The sequence below is a fragment of the Trachypithecus francoisi genome, unplaced genomic scaffold, assembly GCF_009764315.1.
Source record: "Trachypithecus francoisi isolate TF-2019V2 unplaced genomic scaffold, Tfra_2.0 Lachesis_group8, whole genome shotgun sequence".
Taxonomy (NCBI): Eukaryota; Metazoa; Chordata; class Mammalia; order Primates; family Cercopithecidae; genus Trachypithecus; species Trachypithecus francoisi.
The window spans coordinates 76,777,215-76,794,665 of NW_022681473.1; the positions used below are offsets into that span (position 1 = coordinate 76,777,215).

The 17,451-nt window shown below is 41.8% G+C and overlaps 1 pseudogene; it reads right to left on the reverse strand.

Annotated features, from left to right (window-relative positions):
- LOC117081347 overlaps positions 1–13,100 on the reverse strand; it is a 43,852-nt pseudogene extending 30,752 nt beyond the window's left edge.
- Positions 13,101–17,451: the final 4,351 nt, after the last annotated feature.

Genomic DNA, 17,451 nt, shown 5'->3' on the forward strand with positions numbered 1-17,451 from the left:
TAGGATGGCAGGAGCTATCTACTTAGCACAGAAATGTGATCATTATAGACAGGTAGATAAAAATAGATGGATAGATATAGATATAGATATATACATGCATTCTATATTTTGTGCCCAACATACCAGTGGCTTAAATAAAAGTATATTCTTCTTGTTAAAAAAATTTAAATAAAGGTAAATTATTTACTCTCATACAAATATAAAATGAATACATGTCAAAGATTTTAACTCATTAACTAATGAAGGAACTAGTAAGATATTACTACCAGCTCAAAGGAGAATTTAAAGTACCCCACTTATAGAGGTCAATGAGGAATACTGAAGAGAATTTACAAATAGATGTAAAACTGGTTTTTTCCAAGGGGCAGAAATAGAGAGGGAGTAAAGGGGGTAATCAATTCATGGACAGAATTTGTCTTCCTTTCTTTTTGTTTGTTTGTTTTTGTTTTTTTGAAACGGAATCTCACTCTGTCGCCCAGGCTGGAGTACAGTGGCACAATCTCGGCTCACTGCAACCTCTGTCTCCCAGATTCAAGCAATTCTCCTGTCTCAGCCTCCCAAGTAGCTGGGATTATAGACATGCACCACCATGCCTGGCTTATTTTTGTATTTTTAGTAGCATGAGGTTTCACCAGGTTGTCCAGGCTGGTCTCAAACTCCTGACGTCAAGTGATCTGCCCGCCTCCACCTCACAAAGTGCTGAGATTACAGGTGTGAGCCATTGTGCCCAGCCAGAATTTGTTTGCATGTGGAAAAGAAATCATCTTTGCCTTGCTAGCAGTTCTCTACAATTTACAGAGTTGTAAAATAGTTCAAAGACAATGAATGGTAGAGTTAACCTGGCTGGGTAAGCTACTCAGGACACCCAAGAATCTTTTTGTTGCCCATTTCAAAACCCTTTGCAATTTTTCCTGGCACTCTCTTATATAATCACACGAGAGTAAGTATTCTAGAACTCCCATGGCAGTTCCCAGTATCAAGGGACCAGTGCCTTCTGTCTTATTGCTTATCCATTTCTAGGGTGACACTTTCATGTTTGGCAATGTAGGGAAGGAGAGGTAGTAGGAACAGGAAGGGAAAATCAAGCTGAAGGAAGGACTAACCTTGACTGGTCACTGTCTTCAACTTCAAAGCTCACACTGCAGATGCCATCCCCTCTATGCAGCCTTGCCTAATCACCATAGCTAAAATCTTTCTCCCCTAAACTCTCATGTCCCTTGATATCTGCCCTTCTTCCTCATCACTATTCTGTATATATCTTATCTCTTCTGTAGGCTATAAGGTATCTCATTTATGTTTTTAATGCTCATAGCTTCTAGTACACTGCCCTGCCCAAAGCTGACATTTTATTCAGTTATTACCATCCTGTCTATTGAGCTGTCTTCAGGACAAAGCCAAAGAAAGAATCTAGTATTTTTCCTCCCCTTTCAATAACACAGAGAGTTACCAGTACTCTTTGATGGCATTACAGTGAGACTTCAGATCATGAGTTTGAGAATTCTGGCTTTTAAGTCACATTCCATTTTGATATACAGTAACATATAAAGATTTAATCAAATATAAGGATTTAATCAAATAATTAAACATCTATTCTACCCAGGACAGTCTGGCATATTAGAAAGTGAGAGAAATTTTGAATACCACAGACCAGGGCACAAATCCTGGTCCTGCTACTCACTGACATGTGACCTTCTGTGTCACTTCTCTGGGCTTCTGCTTTCACATTCATTAAATGAGGATAATAAATCCACCTTGCAAGGTTATTGTGACATATAAGCCTATTGTATACACAATGTCTATCATAAATTCAATGGCATTCACTAATATTAGAATACAAAACTGAGAATATCTGGATTTTTGACTGTATTTATCCTTTATCTTTTTTTTTTTTTTTTTTTAAATAGGGTCTCACTCTTGGCCAGGCTGGAGTGCAGTGGTGCGATCTTGGCTCACTGCAGCCTTGACCTTTTGGGCTTAAGTGATCCTCCCACCTCAGCCTCCCACCTCAGCCTCCTGAGTAACTGGGACCACCAGCACATACTACCATGCCCAGCTAATTTTTGTATTTTTTATAGAGATGGGGTTTCAGCATATTTCCCAGGCTGCTCTCAAACTCCTGGGCTCAAGTGATTGGCCCACTTTGGCCTTCCAAAGTGCTGGGACTACAGGTGTGAACCACCGTGACTGGCCTGTATTCATCTTTTTTAACCAGATGTTTGGTACTATTGTGTAGTCACAGCTATAGTTAGTAGAAGGTAAGTCAAATTCATGTCAATTATGGCCAGATAGGAAGATGAATTAACAAATGCATCTGATCAGTCCATCTATAATTTCAGTCAAATTATCAGGAACTATATAATTTGTATAACACAACTAACTGTTCATCTTTCTGTGAAGTGTACCCACTTCACAGTGGGGACAGGTTTATGGCAGTAGCTGCACAACTTTTAAAATCTGCCTTTGTTTCTTATTTATTTTGAAATGGGGATCTTTTTAAACTCCTTAAAACTTGAAGTAAGTCTCAGAGACCCCAACTAAAACTACCAATTAAGTTTGTACAGGAAACTTTTCTTTTCCAAATGTAATTACAGGGCAGATATTTCAGGATGTATATATGTGATAGTATTTTAATAATTTGTTGAGCCTTAAGGTACAGTATCAAATACTGCTCATTCCTTCCAGTTTGGAGGGGAGGAGTGGAAAAAATAGAGAAGCAGAATGGAATGACTTATTCAACTTTCCCATTCTTTAATACAGCATTGACCTTTGTAAAAGAAAACACATATACACATGCACATAAACAAGGACTCCCATTTACCTTATTCTCCGTTTTAAATTATCGTATCCGGTCATTCATCTTTGTCACGATCCACCGAATAGTTTTGTAAGAACATGTTTCATAAACAAGCTCTCCTTTCAGCATCAGCCAGAAAGGTTAAGGTTTAGATTCTGCATGATAGAAACCCTTTTTGTAATTCTCCCCCAAACATCATCTGTTCAGTCACTCATCATTAACATCTGTCACCCATTTCTGGGCTCAACCCAGACAAAGCTATGTTTTTCTGTTTTTCTAACAAACTCCATTTCAAATTGTTACCAAGTGATTCCTACTCAGACTAATCTTACACAAGGATTGAGAAGATGTCTTCTTGGATCAAATTCGTCTTCCACTAATGCAGCATCTACCCTGAAGCCTTGGCAAAAGCTCAATGGCTCAGATGAAGGGAAATGCCTCATAACATGCTAACACTTTCCTGCCTGGAATTGTTACATTGAAAACTTCTAATTCTCTTTAACTTTCCAGGGTTAGCAAAACGCCATCCTATACATCTTATACATATGTATATCTTTAACTTCAGCCCATCATTTACCCTATAGAAGCCCCAGCAGGGCTGCTTTGCAAACCAGCTGAAATAAGAACATAAGAAATGATTTTTTAATACTTGGTCCAATTATTTGCATAAAATGGCCAATAAATATTGGTTCATTTGGAAAGGTAATACAATGTTTAAAAAGATGTAGAGAGACCTGAATTGAGATCTTGGAAAATCACCTCTAAGTCAGGTAACTTTGGATACTTTAGTTAATGACTCTGGGCCCTCATCTGCTTAAAGGAAAAATGGATTCCTTATATAATTAAAGAGTTAAAAGGACTATTGCATATAAAGTGCTTTTTTATTTTAAATTTCTTAGATAGAGACAGGGTCTCACTATATTGCCCAGGCTGATCTGAAACTCCTGGCCTCAAAAAATCCTCCCAACTTGGCTTACTTTCAATGTGCTGGAATTACAGGAGTGAGCCACCATGCCTGGCCAACATAAAGTACTTGACACAGTGCCTGGCACATAGTAAACAACTCAGGTTATAGTAACTCTTTATTTATTTTACTTATTTAATTGAGATACAAAGTCTTGCTCTGTCACTCAGGCTGGAGTGCTGTGGCACAATCTAAGCTCACTGCAGCCTCAAACTCCTGGGCTCAAGTAATCCTCCTGCCTCAGCCTCCTGAGTAGCTAGAATGATAAGCGTGCACCCCTGGATAGTTTTGTTTGTTTGTTTGTTACAAATACTGGGTCTTGCTGTTGCCCAGTCTAGTTTCAAACTCCTGGCCTCAAGTGATCCTCCTACCCTGGGCTTTGGTTGCTGGGATTATGGCGTGAGCCATCACACCTGGCCAGTTTATGGTAACTCTTGCCATCATCACCGTCAAAGAAAAAAAGAGCAGAATGGTTTTACCTTGCTCTTTGAGCTTAACATCTCCTTTTTCTCATTTCTGTTTAACCAGTATTTACTGAGAGCCTCTTATGGGCTAAAAACTGTGCCAAATAACATGAAAGAGGCAAATTCCTTGTCCTCAAGGAGCTCTCCCTGGAGAAGATAGATCTAGACTCTACTTCAAATCAGATGATAGTAAGTGCTATAAATATAAAAGTAACGTTCCCCACAGATTACTTGAGGATGTTTTAACACCAAATCTCTGATTTTCTTATTAGAAGTCGTCTTTAATTGGAGGCTCATCTTACACAGTAAGTTAGGAATTTAAACCCCAGGGCAAATATTTCATTTCAATGAGAACCTAATGGTTATAATCTAGGTCAATGTTTATAATGTCAGTAGTGCAGTGAGGAGAAGGGTTTTCACTTCTATTTCCATGGATTTTAAAAACAATCACAGTGAAGAAGGCCGCCGAAACTGAACCAGATGGGACAAGTGAATTATTATAACTTATTTATTTCCTTCAAGAAATATAGTATAAAAAGTATTTCAGAAAGCTCCCATAACCCATTAGAGTCTATTTGATATATAAGGATGCTAAATATTAATGTCGATATTTTTTGTTGAGGATCAGAATGCCAAGGACTCATTTTCTGTTGAATATAGTCAATAAGGAAGGAGTCTCTTTGAGAATTCCATCGTGACCATAGCTATGGGTCCCTTTCCTCATTATCTGGGGAAAGGACAAATGAAGCGGAGCACCTTTCAGAGCTACAGTTCTCTGCTGTTGTTCCTTCATGGGCCCCTGTCCTGGCAAGATAGGTCTTGTGAAGAAAATATGTATCACACTGAAGATGTAATAAACATGCTGAGACCACACAAAGAAACTGACTCCATCAGCAGAGGGGGATGGGGTGAGCAGAGGCTTTCCAGGCAGAGGGAATTGCATGCGGTGGGGATATCACTTCTCTGAACCTTCATTTCCTGGCCTCTACGTGGAGAAAACAAGGCACATCTCTCTGGGTGCCCAGAAGTACTTATATATATTGTCTGGTAGTCATGGGCACTCATCTATGTTAATTTATCTGTGGCCCAGAGTTACTGGACTAGGCAGTGATTAGAAACCAAGCCCAGGTATTCTGAGCACCAGGTCATGCAGGTTTCAGGGCATCACTCTACTTCCAGGCACACCCAGCAGACAAAGTATATGTGCAAGTCCCAGCTGACCTGCTACCATGTTCATAGGGTAAAGTTGGGAAGTATTTGTCCCTCAACCTTCAAACCCTACCTGTTTCAACAAACCCTGGCCTGCCCAGCATGCATTCCTGTGCTGATCCCTTCCCCAACCCCACACCCCACCCATGGGGCACTGGTAGGGGAGAATCAAGCTAACTCTTAACAAGTCAAGAAAAAAAATACTACCCCAGCCAGGCGTAGTGTCTCATGCCTCTAATACCAGATCTCTCGGAGATTGAAGGGGGCAGATTGCATGAGCTAAGAAGTTTGAGACCAACCTGGGCAACATGGCAAAACCCCGTGTCTACAAAACATACAAAAATCAGCCAGGTATGGAAGCTCGCACCTGTAGTCCCAGCTACTTGGGGGGCTGAGGCGGGAGGATCGCCTGAGCCTGGGAGGTCGAGGCGGCAGTGAGCTGAGATCATGCTACTGCACTCCAGCCTGGGCAATGAAGCGAGATCCTATTTCTTAAAAAAAAACAAAACAAAACAAAACAAAAAAACTACCCCAAGGGAGGCCTCAGCGATGAATTAAATTGGGAAGAGAAACTAATGACAAATGGCACTGAAAAGTCTAGAGTTTTAAAAAGATGCTTTTAGTTGTCTTAAAAAAAAAATCCAAAGGCAAATCCGATAACCAAAGAATGCATGGTCTATGATGGAGGAAAGTAGGAAATTGAGTTAGATGAAGGAAGGAGCTGACTAAATGCCTCTTTGAAAATAGAGATGTTTCTAAGTCAAAGGACCCTAAGGACATGTTTCCTGAGATACTTAATGCCAAATGTGTTCTTTTCACTTAAGACTGGTATCTTGTTCTCTAAGTTGTTGAGATCTTTAATACTTGATTTATTATTTCCTCCTCAATGCTTTCCTCTCCTGTAATTGTAGACACTTTGTACTTGGTTTCAAGTTCTGTAAACTGCATTCTGCAAACTGCATTCTGCCTCTGAGGCAGGACATTTGGTAGGGGGAGGCAAGGGGAGGAAGTGGCTTGCATGTGCCCAGCATATGTTCAGGCTCTCTGCCCACCTTGCAATATGCATTTGATGACTCAGGCTATGTACTGTTTTTCTTAAATGCATATCTGAGTCATTCTGCACACAGAATTCAGAGATATTTTGTAATGCAAGCAGATCATACTACTTCTCTGCTTGCCACCTGCCTGCGACTTCCCACTGTACCCAGAATGAAATCCACACTCTTTACCAGGTGCTACAGGGCCCTATATGGGCTGGCTCTGAGCCACCTCACCATGCTCATTTTGTGCCACTCTTCCCCACCATGACTATGGCACACCTGTGTTTGTCTCTGACAGTGTATAGGCGACATCCTCTTCTTTTCAGCTCAGAGTCTACACATATGCTGCTCCCTCTCCCTGGAATCTCTTTCCCAGACTCTGCCTGGCTAGTGCCCACTCCTTCAAATTTCAGCATTATTGTCTCTCTCTCTCTTTTTTTTTTAAACAGACGGAGTTTCACTCTTGTCACCCAGGCTGGAGTGCAGTGATGCGATCTCAGCTCACTGCAACCTCTGCCTCCCAGGTTCAAGCAATTCTCCTGCTTCAACCTCCCAAGCAGCTGGGACTACAGACACCCACCACCATGCCTAGCTAACTTTTGTATTTTTAGTAGAGATGGGGTTTCACCATGTTGGCCAGGCTGGTCTCGAACTCCTGACCTCAGGTGGTCCACCCACCTCAGCATCCCAAAGTGCTGGAATTACAGGCATGAGCCACCATGCCCAGCCTGTTATCTCTTTCTTAAAGAGGTCTTCCCTGTCCCTCAATCCAAATTAGGCCAACCACTATTGTACATTCATAACAGCCTAGCCTTTGCTTATTAACACTTGTTATTTGCCAAATATCTGACACCCTACACCTGATGGAGAGTAAACCTCATGGAGACATTGACCAATATGCACCTATTTTATGTACATTATATACCAAGAACCAAACATAGCTCTTGTCCCAGCACAGTACATGATAAATGTTTAGAGAATAAATGAATGGCTGGCTTGAACAAAACTACCATCTTTTCTATTCCTGCTGTCGGAACTGAAAGAGTAGAGGTGGCCTCTATACCTCATCTCACAACAGAATACCAAATTATTAAAAGTGCCTGAAACCAAATTGAATTACAGTCAAAATGGTAGATTGACTGTCTTCTCCTTCTAGCCAAGGAGCTGCTAAAAAGGGAGGTCACTGGTCTAAAAAGTTATAAAGGACTTTGAGGAAAAGAAGGTGCATTTATCAAAACCAGGAAGGTTCTAATCCAAAGTCTCTTGAGAGGGCCAATCACCTACATATATAGTCCTACAGTCACTCACATAAATGCCAAAATGTCAGAATTTAAAGTTGGCATTTGGAAGGGAAGTAGCTGTATCTCCACAGAAACCTGGACCCTACAGACCTTGCTCACATAGTACAGTATTTTCCAGTGTTATCCTGAGAAGCCCAGCTGTTCCCATAACTAAAGGCAATTTCCAGTCATTCCTTTGGTTTTCCACTAATTATACATTATTATTGTAATGGTATAGCATGTCAAGCCATGGTCTTTATGAAAACCAGGGTACTTCTGGGAGAAAATAGATAAAAGGGAAACTCATATCTCTGTCTCTGTCTCTATTGAACCAGGCATGGGTGATCCTTCAAGGCAGAAACTGGGTGTTGCTCATCTTTGCTTACCTGGAGCCTAGAATGGTGCTGAGCACAGAGTAGATTGTCAATTAGTGTCTACTGAATGTCTACATAAATGACGGATAGATGGGAGTGTGTCTAAGCAATTTGTGGAGTGTTCTTTCACTGAAATAAAGTTGACCCTTGGAATATTCATTTAGAAAGATTATGTACTTATAAACTGACCCACCTGTGCTCAGACCCTATAGGGACATTCTCTACATCATCCCTCCGCCCCCAACCAAAACCTTATCTATTTACTCCCAATTTCTACTGCTCTATTTACACTCAGCATGTCTTCTGACCTTTGGCAATATCTCCCAGCTGGAGTCTTCTCTTTCCTTGGACAAGGCATTGGTACTTAATTTTTTCTTTCTTAAGACCTGTTACTCAGCTTTTCTCATTCTCATCTTTGGCTGACCTAGATAAGGGTCCTCACTCAAGCTTCAGCCACTTCAGGTGTAACTGGCTTTCTGTCAGCCCAAGACTTCTGAAATAGATATTAAAGAGAGATGCCCTAGAAATTGGATAATTGGTGAGCTGCCAACAGATGACAGGTAACAGGCATGATGATATCATATATCTAGCTATCAAACTACTTCCAGATGTGGATAACTGAGGAGAAAGGATTAGTGTACCTAATGCTACTACCTATGTCTTTTCTAGAAAGACAGTTAAAAAAAAAAAAAAAAAAAAACCCAAAGCAAGATTTAAACATAGGCCGGGCACGGTGGCTCAAGCCTGTAATTCCAGCACTTTGGGAGGCCGAGACGGGTGGATCACGAGGTCAGGAGATCGAGACCATCCTGGCGAACACGGTGAAACCCCGTCTCTACTAAAAAATACAAAAAACTAGCCGGGCGAGGTGGCGGGCGCCTGTAGTCCCAGCTACTCGGGAGGCTGAGGCAGGAGAATGGCGTGAACCCGGGAGGCGGAGCTTGCAGTGAGCTGAGATCCGGCCACTGCACTCCAGCCTGGGTGACAGAGCGAGACTCCATCTCAAAAAAAAAAAAGAAAAAAAAGATTTAAACATGACATCAAGACACAGATTGGTGCTTGCTTTTTCTGCTCTCTGCTAATTCCACACTACTTCATTCAGCTACTTTATGTTTTCAAGTCTGAATTGAAAATATCTTCCCTTCTTCCCAAGGATCAAAGATGAATATAATCGTAGTTAAGATCTTGGATTGTCAACTCTGGAAGGCCACTGTGGAAATTCTGGGTCTACTACTAAGTAGCACAGGCAAGCTATCTAACCTCTTCAAGCCTTAGTGCTCTTCTTTCCAAAATATGAAAAATAACAGCACAGAGGGAAATTGCTCACTAGAATTCCAGGACCTCACCTGTCCTGGATGAATGATATTTCCAACATTTAGATATCTTCAAAAGAACTTTTCCTGCTACCGTTTGATCCAGGTCTTGTATCTTCTGGATATATTTTTCCTTCTTTCCTTCCTTCCTACCTTTCTTTTTTCTTTCCCCTCCCCACTGCCCTTTGTTTATCTATATGTTCTTACCTATTACATGGATTAAGGAATGCATGTCTAATGTCAATTTCCACAAGCACAGTTAAAAGATATAAAAAAAAGTGGCCGGGCGCGGTGGTTCACGCCTGTAATCCCAGCACTTTGGGAGGCTGAGGCGGGACGATCATGAGGTCAGAAGATTGAGACCATCCTGGCTAACACGGTGAAACCCCGTCTCTACTAAAAATACAAAAAATTAGCCAGGTGTGGTGGCGGGCGTCTGTGGTTCCAGCTACTCGGGAGGCTGAGGCAGGAGAGTGGCATGAACCCAGGAGGCGGAGCTTGCAGTGAGCCGAGATCGCACCACTGCACTCCAGCCTGGGTGAGAGCGAGACTCCGTCTCAAAAAAAAAAAGATATAAAAAACGTGATATCCAGCAAACTATAAACAAAAAATAATCATCCCACCTTCTATTTTACAAGCTACGGGTCACAAGGTCACTGCAATCACTCATAATGGTTCATATCCCACTATGGATGTTGTAGGGGCTGAGCCTCTGGCATGCCCACTGGTCATTTACAACCCAGCCCTATACAGTACCACAACACCAAGTTGTTCCTTAAGTATCGTAATTTTTAACATATAATCTTTTAAAATCTTTTTGAACAATTAAAATGCTTACTTCCAGACCCCTGGGTAAATGACTTATTTATTCTACCTCTCTCATGACCTTGAAGTGAGGATTAAGAGAGATAAAGTGTGTAAACCACCTGGTGTATGACCTGGCATAGGCAGGGTAAGCAATAATTTAGAATGTGCTGAAATGGGACTGTTTGAATTGGTAGCTTTTGCTTCTGAAGGCTTTTTCTAATAGATCCAGAGAAAAATAAATCTAAAACCTTCTCACTATGGCTGGAATGAGGTAAATTAGGGATAGCATATAGGTCTGAACATGCACACTCACTCTGACAAATAGTAGCCACCTGGAGTACAAATAAAGCTGCAGGAAAGAGTTCTGTGCTCAGTCAGCACTGGTCACTGTGGACCTAGGTTGAAGGAATGACAACATGGTTTCTGTGTATTTGCTGTCCTTGCTGTTGTGATAAGCACATAGGACTGCCAGTTAGAAAACCTGGATTTTAGTCCTGCCCCACCTAGACACACCACCTCCAGCAAATCACCCAAGTCAAGACTGATTTCCTCATCGGCTTCCATCCCCATCTTGCATGTTGTATCCTAGTAATCATAAACTGCTTGTGGTTCTCCCTATGTATCATTCTGTTGTCTAGGCCCTTGGCTTTCCTTTGCCTGGAGTACCCATCTTATCCTTCTAACTCCCACAAGTCTTACCCTTCAGTTCCTAGCTCAAGCAGTGCCTTTCCCAGGAAGCCTTTCTCAACCCCCAGGTGGTGCTATGTACCCCAACTCTAAATGCCCACCCACCTGAGCATTATTCCTCTATTCTACGGGTTAGCAAACTTTTTCTATAAAGGTTCGATAGTCAAAATTTTAGGCTCTGTAGGCCAGATAGCCTCGGTCACAACTATTATATTAAACTCTGCCATTGTAGCACAAAAGCATCCACGGACAACATAGAAATAAATGAGTATAGCTGTGTCCCAGTAAAACTTTACCGTTGGGCCAGACATGGTGGCTCATGCCTGTAATCCCAGTATCTTGGGAGGCTAAGGCAGGAGGATTGCTTGAGGCCAAAATTTAAGACTAGCCTGAGCAACATATTGAGATCCATGTCCACAAAAAAAAAAAAAAGTTCTAATTAGCAGGGCCTGGTGGTGCATATCTGTAGTCCCAGCTACTTGGGAGGCTGAGACGGGAAGATCCCTTGAGTCTGAGTGTTAGAGGCTGCAGTGAGCTATGGTTATACAGGTCACAAGGTATGACTTTGTGCGTCACAAGGTATGATGCACTTCAGTCTGGGGGACAGAGTTAGACCCTGTCTTGAAATAACAACAAAACAAAAACAAAAAAACCTTTATTTTCAAAAACAGATGTTGGGTTTGATCTACCCTATCAGGTAACACGTCATATCAGAGTGATCCATGTGCATATCTTTCTCTTTCACTAGACCGTGTGCTAAAGGCAGAGATAGGCCTTACTTCTTTGTACGTCTAACATTCAGCACATAGTGGCTATTCAATAACTGAAGTAACAACGCTGGAAAACTGGAATAATAATCTCTTTCTGGCTATTCCACAGGGCTATGGGTTTTAAGCATGATAAAGCATGTGAAAGCCCAGGACGGTGATAAGGCACCATTCAAACGTATGGTGCTCTTCCTACGGGCACATCATTGACCCTCTTGCTCTAGCCTCAGGAGGTGGAGAGTCACATATGAACCTGTTATTTCCTGCCACAAGCAGACACAAAATAAAACGCCAGCTAAAAACCTCACTCCTTTCAGACTCAGCTTCTAAGAAGAAATGAATCATTAGGTCATATGCTGAGTTGAAACATATTAAACCATCCTGAAGTCCTGAAGTTACCCTGAAAGGCATAAAAAGCCTCGCAACGTCTGCCTCCCTTTAAGCTTCTCTTTAACAAATTCCTTCACACTTTTCCAGAAAGTGTCAATATTTACATCTGTTGAGTTTGCTGTCAAGCTTAATAGAAGGCAGGAATAGATGTCTGAGTCCCCAAGGTGGGGACACAGAACTGAGAAGTCCCACTCAGCTGGGGTTTCTGCTCACTATGCAATGCTGCTCTTACCTGAAAACATGACCCCTTTACACCAACCCGCTGTGACCAACACAACGGTGAAAATTCTGTACAGATGTGAACAAATGGAGTGAACAAGGAAGGTGAGGATGAAAGATGAGATCTCCTGATCTTGCTGGTGCCCTAGGCCCACCCCTAATGATGACATTCATTCACTCACTCATTCATTCATTCATTCAACAATTATCTTGAGAGCCAACTCCATGCCAATTGTGCTGGGCATTCATTGCCTTTGTAGAGAGAACAAGGCACCACTGGGATTTCTCAGGTGCACGATTACCTTGCAGGGAAGGGCTCCAGGACCTTTCGAGACCGAGGGGGCGGAGGCAAGAGGAAAGCTAATACCTCTAGTATTGTCTGCCAGTCAGAAGGCCACACCAGGATTGGAAGGGGAAGGGTTCCAGCACCTTCCTCCACCCTTGTCCCGAGGAAACCAAACCTTGCAGCTATTGTTTTCATCAAAGCCCGAAGCCATGGGCTCGGCTGCGGCCCCTCAAAGGCCCCCACCAGCGCCACTCTCAGCTCTTCGCCCAGGATCCCCCTGAGGCTGCGCCCTCCGCGTGCGCCCAGCTGCCTGCCCCTGCGCCACCCTGGGGCACCTTAGAGGCTGGAGGCTGGCTCGGCGGGCTCGGGGAGGTTGTGGCCGGGACTGCGAGGTTGCGCCCCCTGTAATCGCCCCGCAGTGCCTCGCCAACTCCGGAAGATTTCAACGAGTTGTGCCCAATAGTTTGCCACGAATCTCCAAACGCTGAACTACCACTTTCCTCCATGCTCTGCGTTTCCCAGAGGGAGGGCTGAGGTCCAGGGACAGCACTGCTGCCCAAAATAACACTGCTGGTTAGTGGCACAATAAGGCCCAAACCCAAGGTCCTCTATCACTAGCACTTATGACAACAAAAGCAATGTCTATTTAGGAAGCGCTTGCCATATGCTAGGCCCTGTGAACATTTTAGGTACGTTATTTCATTCATTCTTCTCAGCCACAACCAGAGATGACATTTGTATCTCTATATAAATTAAAGCACCGAGAAATTAAATAGTGCCTGAAGAGCAACAAGCAGTAAGCAGCAGGGCGAGGTTTCCGTCCACTTTACCCCATGATAGATTCCCGCTGATGTCAGGGAACTCATTCTCTGTTGTGTGCCTACCTGGCTGTTACAAACTTTGGTATACTTTAAGATGCCTAAAAGGAATGGGCTACATCATTTTTCTTATTTGTGTACATCCAGGGGACAGAATACCATTGCTGGCCTACACCGGGCCCAATTAATGGTTTTTTTGGTCTCGCTATTCACATAAAACACAAATAAAAACATCTTGTAGTATATATGTACATGTTTATTTTTGTATTGCATACACTTTTTGTTATATAGATTGACTGATGGATAATGTTGCACATATGCCTATAAAGAATAACTGTTCGCTGCAGCATCCCCATATATAACACTGAACCTGGCACATTCTAAGTGTATAATAAATGTTTATTGAACAAATTAATGATTAAAAAAACAATCAAAATGTTAGCAGTGGTGTTAGGGAAACTGTCATTTTAAGAATACTTTTCTATAAGGAACTTTTTAAAAATTGTGGTAAGAGCACTTAACATGAGATCTATCCTCTTAACAATTTTTTGGGTTTTTTGAGACAGGGTATCACTCTGTCACCCAGGCTGGAGCGCACTGTGCCATCATGGCTCCCTGTAGCCTCGACCTCTTGGGCCCTAGCAGTCCTCCCATCTCAGCTTCCCGAGTAGCTGAGACTACAGGTGCGTACCACCATGCCCAGATAATTTTTGTATCTGTCATAGAGACAGAGTCCCTCTAGGTTGCCCAGACTGGTCTCAAGCTCCTGGGCTGAAGGGATCCACCTGCCTTAACCTCCCAAAATGCTGGGATTTCCTATATGAGCCACCACGCCAGCCTTAACAAATTTTTAAGTGCACAGTGCAGTATTTTTAACAGTAAGTACAATGTTGTAGAGCAGTCCTCTAGAACTTATTCAGCTGCATAACTGAAACTTTATACCCAGTTGAATAGCAACTCTATTTTTTCCTCCCCCTAGTGCCTGGCAACCACCATCTACTCTCTGCTCCTACAAGTTTGACTACTTCAGATTCCTCATGTCAGTGGGAATCATGCAGTATTTGTCCTGTGACTGGCTTATGCCACTTAGCATAATGTCCTCAAGATTCATTCATGTTGTTGCATATGGCAGGATTTCCTTCCCTTTAAGGCTGAAAAATATTCCATTGTATGTATATGACACATTTTCTTTATCTACTCCTTTATCAACAGACATTTAGGTTGTTTCCACATGTCGGCTATTGTGAATAATGCTGCAATGAACATAGTGCAAGATCTTGATTTCAATTCTTTTCACTAAATACCCAGAAGTGGGATTACTAGATCACATGATAATTCTATTTTTAACTTTTTGAGGAAACTCCATACTGTTTTCCATAGCAGCTGCACCATTTTGCATTCTTACCAACAGTGTACAAGGAAACACGTATTTTTAATAATCAAAATATGTACCTATCTATAATTTTGTTGGCCTTTTGGAAAATACGAAGTCAAAAGTAACAGGAGTTCATGAAGATGTTCACAGTCTTGAGCCAGTTTACTCCTACAGATTGATCCTAGGGAGGAACAGGAGGAAGTAAGAAATGCCCTTGGGCTGTCCCAGAAACACACTGCTTCCTTGCAGCCACTTCCTGGGACTCACTGGTCCAGTGTGAGGGAAGCAACTGGATAAATGATGCTATTTCAACACTATGGCATATTGTGTAGCTACTCAATAATAATAATTACAGAAACTTTGTAGTCCATAGAATCTGTAGAAACATGGAAAATGTTTATTAGGTAACTGAAAAATATCAGATGTGAAAGTAGTGTGAGGGTGGTGGGGTTTAGATAATTCACTGTTATTTTCATTTTCAACTATTTTAATGGTTTCTATCCTTGTTCATCAGGATAGATGAACACTCAAGCAGCAGCAGTATCAGCTAGGTTCACCCTGGAGCTTGTTAGAAATGCAGAATTTTTAGCCCCACTCCAGATCTACCAAACCAAAATTTGCATTTTATCAAGATTCCCAAGTGATTCGTATGTGCCTTATGGCTTATATTATCTTTTTTTTTTTTAATGTATTTGTTGAATGAGCTCCTTAATTTGGTCTTCAAGCAATCTACAGATGAAGAGATAAAATTTGGGTTAAGTGACCTAACCAGAGTTGTGTATCATTTAATGTCAGCTGTCAAGCCCAAGTCCCCTGATTCTGAGGCTACAGCTAAATTCAGACTAACCACAGCCTGCCTGGCCTTGTTTCTGTGCCAGGCCTTCCTCCATATGGCCTGAGGTGGCCCACCCACTGTCACCTTCCTTAGGCTAAACAGCACGGACAGTGACTACTGTCAACAAGGGCCCGTTTCAGGAAAAAGAGGACAGGCTGAGGTTTCTGAAAAGATTCCTGTCTCTCCCATGAGTTCCTGATAGCACTCCCTTGAACCCAATCCAAGGGGCTGAAGATTTGTGTTTGTGAGCCACCTTGGAGCCATGGAGATGAAAGTAAGCAGGGCAGAGGGCCACCACACATCAGTTGAAGCCACCCTGGCTCTCATCTAGTTCAACCCCATCCATTTTCAGAAGAAACACACCCAGAGAGGGAAGTGACTTGCCTTAAGCAACAAAGCTAAATTCAAGGCTAAGAGGAGAGGCTGGCATAGAGGGCAACCCAGATATGGGAATTCAGGGTAGTGTGGCTGGGAGCACCTCAAAACATACCTGCCAGGTGAGGAAGGAACAGGGATGTCCAACATACTCCCTGAAGAACAGGTGTGTAGTATCCTCCCATAATGCTGTGATCCTTTGTCATTCATGTAACCCTTTATGAGCAAAAGTTTATCCTAGTTCTCCGCACTGAGAAAGGCTTGCTCCCCTGTCCTGTGTGTTGTACATCCTCAAGTGCCTTTACCCTCGTCAACCACTGACAAAACAGAATGAGAGTCATTTGAAAGGTGGATTTAAATAAATAAAATTAACTCTTTAGTTAAGGTCTGCTGAAAAGGCATGATTTTATTGCACACTCACAATATGCCAGGTAGTGTGCTACTCATCAGCACTCTTTTCAAAACAGGATTTGGAGACAGGATGCTTCAAAAGAGAACTGCACATTCAACTAAACATATCCAAAAAAATTCAACTCTTTTGAATTAGTCTCCAAGTCTACACAAGCCACAGGAAATAGAAGATCATTAAAATACGTGATTATACACAGACAAATGGACAAATGAAATAGTAATTAATATTGCTTGAGCTCAGATTGCTCCTGTAAGATCTGCAGAAATCATATGACTGGGTAAGGTTTTATAGAACAATATTTCATCAGGAGATAATGGCAGTATCTCATTAGACTAAAAGGAGATGATAGATGCTGGAAGATCAGCTTTCATACAGCTCTTCTCTGTTCATAATAGTACTGTGCGCCTTCTCCAAACGACAAAGAAGTAAATTCATACTCCACCAAAATAACCTCAAAACACTGAGCTATTTCAGGGCTTTAAAAATTGGTCAAGAATTGTTTGGCCCCCATAAAAAGACTCTGCCACAAAACTTAGATGGCACATAGGTAGAATATGTTTTAGTATTCTGCAGGTAAAAAATAACATATGGTTAACTATAAATAAGGAATATATGTGCAAAATACGTATGTCCTTAACATTTGCTACTCAAAGGTAATTTCTAAAGTATCTAGAATGAGCTAAATTTTTTTTAATTAAAAAAGCCTTCCTTGAAGTGCCACTTTTGGCATTCTAAATATTATCTCTCTCTCTCACATATATACACACTCTCCACTTCCTTTCTAATCATGGTGTATAGATGCAAGCGATATTGTTGGTTCTATGACAATACTTTTAAAACTACAAAAACAAGTTCTCCCACTCTAATAGATGATGCATTTGTTTGTTTTCCCCTTATGTGACTCATCTGTTAGAGTGGGAGAAACGTTTTTGTTTTTTTTTTTTAAATGCTGTGCTTCCAGCAATAAGGATAGTCAATGGCACAAAATAAGTGCTCAATGAATAATTAATGCACAGTGCATTCTCTTACCTTTGCTCTCCTA